The following is a 7815-nucleotide window of genomic DNA, read 5'->3' on the forward strand; positions in this document are numbered from 1 at the left end:
TGATGTCTACGGGAGCTTCTATTCTTGTAGACAGTGTTGGGCCTCCAAGAGCAGAGGTTTGTAGAACAGCTGAAAGTTTCCCTTAAGTGGATCACCCAAGGTTTATCGAACTCGGGGAGGAAGAGGTCAAAGATATCCCTCTCATGCAACCCCGCAACCACAAAGCAAGAAGTCTCTTGTGTCCCCAACACACCTAATAGGTGCACTAGTTCGGCGAAGAGATAGTGAAATACGAGGTGGTATGAATGAATATGAGCAGTAGTAACGGCGCCGAGAAAATAGCTTGTCGGCGTACAGTTGATGGTGGTAATATTGCGAGCGATAGTAAAACAAGTAAAACAAGTAAACAAGCAGCGATAGCGATATTTAGGAACAAGGCCTAGGGATTAGACTTTCACTAGTGGACACTCTCAACTTTGATCACATAACAGAATAGATAGATGCATACTCTACACTCTTTTGTTGGATGATGAACACCATTGCGTAGGATTACACGAACCCTCAATGCCGGAGTTAACAAGCTCCACAATTCAATGTTCATATTTAAATAACCTTAGAGTGCATGAAAGATCAACACGACTAAACCAAGTACTAACATAGCATGCACACTCGTCACCTTCACACTATGTAGGAGGAATAGATCACATCAATACCATCATAGCAATAGTTAACTTCATAATCTACAAGAGATCACAATCATAGCCTACGCCAAGTACTAACACGGATGCACACACTGTCACCATTACACCGTGCGGGAGGAGTAAAACTACTTTAATAACATCACTAGAGTAGCACATAGATAAATTGTGATACAAAACACATTGCAATCATAAAGAGATATAAATAAGCACTTCACTACGCCATTCATAACGAGTGAATAAGTATTCTGTGAAATATAGCCTAAGAGACCCACACGGTGCACACACTTGTCACCTTTACACACGTGGGACAAGGAGTCTCCGGAGATCACATAAGTAAAATTCACTTGACTAGCATAACGACATCTAGATTACAAGCATCATCATATGAATCTCAATCATGTAAGGCAGCTCATGAGATTATTGTATTGAAGTACATAGGAGAGAGATTAACCACATAGCTACCGAGTACAGCCCCGAGCCTTGATGGAGAACTACTCCTCCTCATGGGAGACAAGCAGCGTTGATGAAGATGACAGGTGGTGTCGATGGAGAAGCCTTACAGGGGCACTTCCCCGTCCCGGCGGCGTGCCGAACGGAGACTCCTGTCCCCGGATCTTGGCTTCGCGATGGCGGCGGCTCGGGAAGGTTTCTCGTACCGTGGCTTTTTCGTCTCGAGGTTTTAGGTCGGGGACCTTTAAATAGGCGAAGAGGCGGAGTCGGAGGGGCGACGAGGCGGCGACACCATAGGGGCGCGGCCGGGCCCGAGCCGCGCCACCCTATCGTCTGGGGCCCACAGGGCCCCCCTCTGGCGGCTCTCGGGTGTTCTGGATGCTTCCGGTGAAAATAGGAACCTGGGCGTTGATTTCGTCCAATTCCGAGAATGTTTCGTTACTAGGATTTCTGAAACCAAAAACAGCGAGAAACAGGAACCGGCACTTCGGCATCTTGTTAATAGGTTAGTTCCGAAAAATGCACGAATATGACATAAAGTGTGCATAAAACATGTAGATATCATCAATAATGTGGCATGGAACACAAGAAATTATCGATACGTCGGAGACGTATCAGCATCCCCAAGCTTAGTTCATGCTCGTCCCGAGCAGGTAAACGATAAACAAAGATAATTTCGGAGTGACATGCCATCATAAACTTGATCATATTGTAAACATATGTAATGAATGCAGCGATCAAAACAATGGTAATGACATGAGTAAACAACTGAATCATAAAGCAATGACTTTTCATGAATAGTACTTTCAAGACAAACATCAATAAGTCTTGCATAAGAGTTAACTCATAAAGCAATAATTTAAAGTAAAGACATTGAAGCAACACAATGGAAGATTAAGTTTCAGCGGTTGCTTTCAACTTGTAACATGTATATCTCATGGATAATTGTCAATGCAAAGCAATATAACAAGTGCAATAAGCAAGTATGTAAGAATCAATGCACAATTCACACAAGTGTTTGCTTCTTGAGGTGGAGAGAAATAGGTGAACTGACTCAACATAAAAGTAAAAGAAAGGTCCTTCAAAGAGGAAAGCATCGATTGCTATATTTGTGCTAGAGCTTTTATTTCGAAAACATGAAACAATTTTGTCAACGGTAGTAATAAAGCATATGAATTATGTAAATTATATCTTACAAGTTGCAAGCCTCATGCATAGTATACTAATAGTGCCCGCACCTTGTCCTAATTAGCTTGGACTACCGGATCATCGCAATACACATGTTTTAACCAAGTGTCACAATGGGGTACCTCCATGCCGCCTGTACAAAGGTCTAAGGAGAAAGCTCGCATTTTGGATTTCTCGCTTTTGATTATTCTCAACTTAGACATCCATACCGTGACAACATGGACAACAGATAATGGACTCCTCTTTAATGCATAAGCATGTGGCAACAATTATTATTCTCATATGAGATTGAGGATATATGTCCAAAACTGAAACTTCCACCATGATTCATGGCTTTAGTTAGCGGCCCAATGTTCTTCTCTAACAATATGTATGCTCCAACCATTAAGGTGGTAGATCTCTCTTACTTCAGTACAAGACGGACATGCATAGCAACTCACATGATATTCAACAAATAATAGTTGATGGCGTCCCAGAAACATGGTTATCGCACAACAAGCAACTTAATAAGAGATAAAGTGCATAAGTACATATTCAATACCACAATAGTTTTTAAGGCTATTTTGTCCCATGAGCTATATATTGCAAAGGCGAATGATGGAAATTGAAAGGTAGCACTCAAGCAATTTACTTTGGAATGGCGGAGAAATACCATGTAGTAGGTAGGTATGGTGGACACAAATGGCATAGTGGTTGGCTCAAGGATTTTGGATGCATGAGAAGTATTCCCTCTCGATACAAGGTTTAGGCTAGCAAGGTTGTTTGAAACAAACACAAGGATGAACCGTTGCAGCAAAACTCACATAAAAGTCATATTGTAAACATTATAAGACTCTACACCGTCTTCCTTGTTGTTCAAAACTCAATACTAGAAATTATCTAGACTTTAGAGAGACCAAATATGCAAACCAAATTTTAGCAAGCTCTATGTATTTCTTCATTAATAGGTGCAAAGTATATGATTCAAGAGCTTAAACATGAGCACAACAATTGCCAAGTATCAAATTATCCAAGACATTTTACCAATTACTACATGTAGCATTTTCCGTTTCCAACCATATAACAATTAACGAAGCAGCTTTCAACCTTCGCCATGAATATTAAAAGCTAAGAACACATGTGTTCATATGAACCAGCGGAGCGTGTCTCTCTCCCACACAAGCATTTATTCAAATAAAACACAAAACAAGAAACATACGGACGCTCCAAGTAAAGTACATAAGATGTGACCGAATAAAAATATAGTTTCAAGAGAAGGAACCTGATAATTTATCGATGAAGAAGGGGATGCCTTGGGCATCCCCAAGCTTAGACGCTTGAGTCTTCTTGAAATATGCAGGGGTGAACCACCGGGACATCCCCAAGCTTAGACCTTTCACTCTTCTTGATCATAGTATATCATCCTCCTCTCTTGACCCTTGAAAACTTCCTTCACACCAAACTCGCAACAAACTCATTAGAGGGTTAGTGCATAATCAAAAACTCACATGTTCAGAGGTGACACAATCATCCTTAACACTTCTGGACATTGCCCAAAGCTACTGGAAGTCAATGGAACAAAGAAATCCATCCCACATAGCAAAAGAAGCAATGCGAAATAAAAGGCAGAATCTGTCAAAACAGAACAGTCCGTAAAGACGAATTTTAAAATGGCACCAGACTTGCTCAAATGAAAATGCCCAAATTGAATGAAAGTTGCGTACATATCTGAGGATCACTCACGTAAATTGGCTTAATTTTCTGAGTTACCTACAGAGAATTAGACCCAGATTCGTGACAGAAAAGAAATCTGTTTCTCGCGCAGTAATCCAAATCTAGTATTCACTTTACTATCAAAGACTTTACTTGGCACAACAAAACACAAAACTAAGATAAGGAGAGGTTGCTACAGTAGTAAACAACTTCCAAGACACAAATATAAAACAAAGTACTGTAGCAAAATAAACACATGGGTTATTTCCCAAGTAGTTCTTTTCTTTATAGCCATTAAGATGGGCTCAGCAGTTTTAATGATGCACTCGCAAGAAATAGTAGTTGAAGCAAAAGAGAGCATCAAGAGGCAAATTCAAAACAAATTTAAGTCTAACATGCTTCCTATGCATAGGAATCTTGTAAGTAAACAAGTTCATGAAGAGCAAAGTAACAAGCATAGGAAGATAAAACAAGTGTAGCTTCAAGATTTTCAGCAAAAAGAGAGGTGTTTTAGTAACATGAAAATTTCTACAACCATATTTTCCTCTCTCATAATAATATCCAGTGGCATCATGAGCAAACTCAACAATATAAGTATCACATAAAGCATTCTTATTCACATGCATAAAAGTATCATTACTCTCCACATAAGCATAGTCAATTTTATTAGTTGTAGTGGGAGCAAATTCAACAAAGTAGCTATCATTATTATTCTCATCAAGTGTAGGAGGCATAGTATTATCATCATAAATATTACTCTCCATAGTAGGCGGCACCATAAGACCACTATCATTATAATCATCATAAATAGGAGGCAAAGTATCATCAAAGTAAATTTTCTCCTCAATGCTTGGGGACTAAAAAGATCATGAAAACCAGCTTCCCCAAGCTTAGAACTTTCTATATCATTATCAACAATGGTGTTCAAAGCGTTCATACTAATATTACTACCGAGCATGCAAATAAGGTTCCATAGGTTTTTTAATTTTCGCATCAAACCATCCATGTCTTAAATCGGGAAATAGAATAAGAAGCTCATTGTTGTCCATTATGCCAAACTAGTGTAAACAAGAAACAAAAAGATGCAATTGCAGGATCTAAAGGAAATAGCTTCAAGTACTTACAACGGCGAAAATAGCTTAGTAGCCGAGATCCGGAGTGTGAGTACCTTTTACCTTTCCTCCCGGCAACTGGCGCCGTAAAAATAGCTTGATGTCTACGGGAGCTTCTATTCTTGTAGACAGTGTTGGGCCTCCAAGAGCAGAAGTTTGTAGAACAGCAGCAAGTTTCCCTTAAGTGGATCACCCAAGGTTTATCGAACTCAGGGAGGAAGAGGTCAAAGATATCCCTCTCATGCAACCCTGCAACCACAAAGCAAGAAGTCTCTTGTGTCCCCAACACACCTAATAGGTGCACTAGTTCGGCAAAGAGATAGTGAAATACAGGTGGTATGAATGAATATGAGCAGTAGTAATGGCGCCAGAAAATAGCTTGCTGGCGTACAGTTGATGGTGGTAATATTGCAGGCAGTAGTAAAACAGTAAAACAGTAAACAAGCAGCGATAGAAGTATTTAGGAACAAGGCCTAGGGATTAGACTTTCACTAGTGGACACTCTCAACTTTGATCACATAACAGAATAGATAGATGCATACTCTACACTCTTTTGTTGGATGATGAACACCATTGCGTAGGATTACACGAACCCTCAATGCCGGAGTTAACAAGCTCCACAATTCAATGTTCATATTAAATAACCTTAGAGTGCATGAAAGATCAACACGACTAAACCAAGTACTAACATAGCATGCACACTCTGTCACCTTCACACTATGTAGGAGGAATAGATCACATCAATACCATCATAGCAATAGTTAACTTCATAATCTACAAGAGATCACAATCATAGCCTACGCCAAGTACTAACACGGATGCACACACTGTCACCATTACACCGTGCAGGAGGAGTAAAACTACTTTAATAACATCACTAGAGTAGCACATAGATAAATTGTGATACAAAACACATTGCAATCATAAAGAGATATAAATAAGCACTTCACTACGCCATTCATAACAGTGAATAAGTATTCTGTGAAATATAGCCTAAGAGACCCACACGGTGCACACTCTGTCACCTTTACACACGTGGGACAAGGAGTCTCCGGAGATCACATAAGTAAAATTCACTTGACTAGCATAACGACATCTAGATTACAAGCATCATCATATGAATCTCAATCATGTAAGGCAGCTCATGAGATTATTGTATTAAAGTACATAGGAGAGAGATTAACCACATAGCTACCGGTACAGCCCCGAGCCTTGATGGAGAACTACTCCCTCCTCATGGGAGACAGCAGCGTTGATGAAGATGGCGGTGGTGTCGATGTAGAAGCCTTCCGGGGAACTTCCCCGTCCGGCGGCGTGCCGGAATAGAGACTCCTGTCCCCCGGATCTTGGCTTCGCGATGGCGGCGGCTCTGGAAGGTTTCTCGTACCGTGGCTTTTTCGTCTCGAGGTTTTAGGTCAGGGACCTTTAAATAGGCGAAGAGGCGGAGTCGGAGGGGCGACGAGGCGGCGACACCATAGGGGGGCGCGGCCAGGGCCCAGGCCGCGCCACCCTGTCGTCTGGGGCCCACAGGGCCCCCCTCTGGCGGCTCTCGGGTGTTCTGGATGCTTCCGGTGAAAATAGGAACCTGGGCGTTGATTTCGTCCAATTCCGAGAATGTTTCGTTACTAGGATTTACGAAACCAAAAACAGCGAGAAAACGAGAACCGGCACTTCGGCATCTTGTTAATAGGTTAGTTCTAGAAAATGCACGAATATGACATAAAGTGTGCATAAAACATGTAGATATCATCAATAATGTGGCATGGAACACAAGAAATTATCGATACGTCGGAGACGTATCAAAAATCCTCGGAATTTATGCGAAAGGTGCTATTTTCCCAGAATACTGACGGAGCCAGAAGGGCAAGCCAGGTGGGGGCCCGAGGGCCCCACACACTAGGCCGGCGCGGCCCAGGAGGGGGGCGCGCGGCCCTAGTGTGTGGCGGCCTCGGCCGGCCCCCGACGCCCTCCTTCGGACTACTTATTGCCTTCGACCTAAAAACGCACGGGAGGAAGTCGAAATCGCCAGAAGACATCCAGTACGCCGCCACCGTCGCGAAACTCCGTCTCGGGACCAGAAACTCCGTTCTGGCACCTCGTCGGGACGGGGAATCTGAGGAGATCATCGCCATCATCATCACCGACGCCTCTCCATCAACCAGCCATGTTTCCCCCATCCATGTGTGAGTAATTCCCCCGCTGTAGGCTGAAGGGGATGGTAGGGATTGGATGAGATTGGTCATGTAATAGACATAAGATTGTTAGGGCATGGTGCCTAGTATCCGTAGATGTTAATTTTATGATATTGTTGCAACTTGTTATGCTTAATGCTTGTCACTAGGGCCCGAGTGCCATGATCTCAGATCTGAACATGTTATCGATTCATGAAGATATTCGTTGTTTATGATCTTACCTGCAAGTTGTATACACGTATTGCTGTCCAGAACCCGAGGCCTCAAAGTGACAGAAATTGGGACAACCGAAGGGGATGGCGGTGATATGAGGATCACATGTGTTCACGGAGTGTTAATGCTTTGCTCCGGTGCTCTATTAAAAGGAGTGCCTTAATTTCCAGTAGATTCTCTAGAGGCCCGGCTGCCACCGGCTGGTAGGACAAAAGATGTTGTGCAAGTTTCTCATTGCGAGCACGTACGACTATATATGGAACACATGCCTATTGATTGATTAGTACTTGGATACCGTTTTATTATTATCGGCAAATGCCCTTCTTT

The sequence above is a fragment of the Lolium rigidum genome, chromosome 3 (genome assembly GCF_022539505.1).
Source record: "Lolium rigidum isolate FL_2022 chromosome 3, APGP_CSIRO_Lrig_0.1, whole genome shotgun sequence".
NCBI lineage: Eukaryota > Viridiplantae > Streptophyta > Magnoliopsida > Poales > Poaceae > Lolium > Lolium rigidum.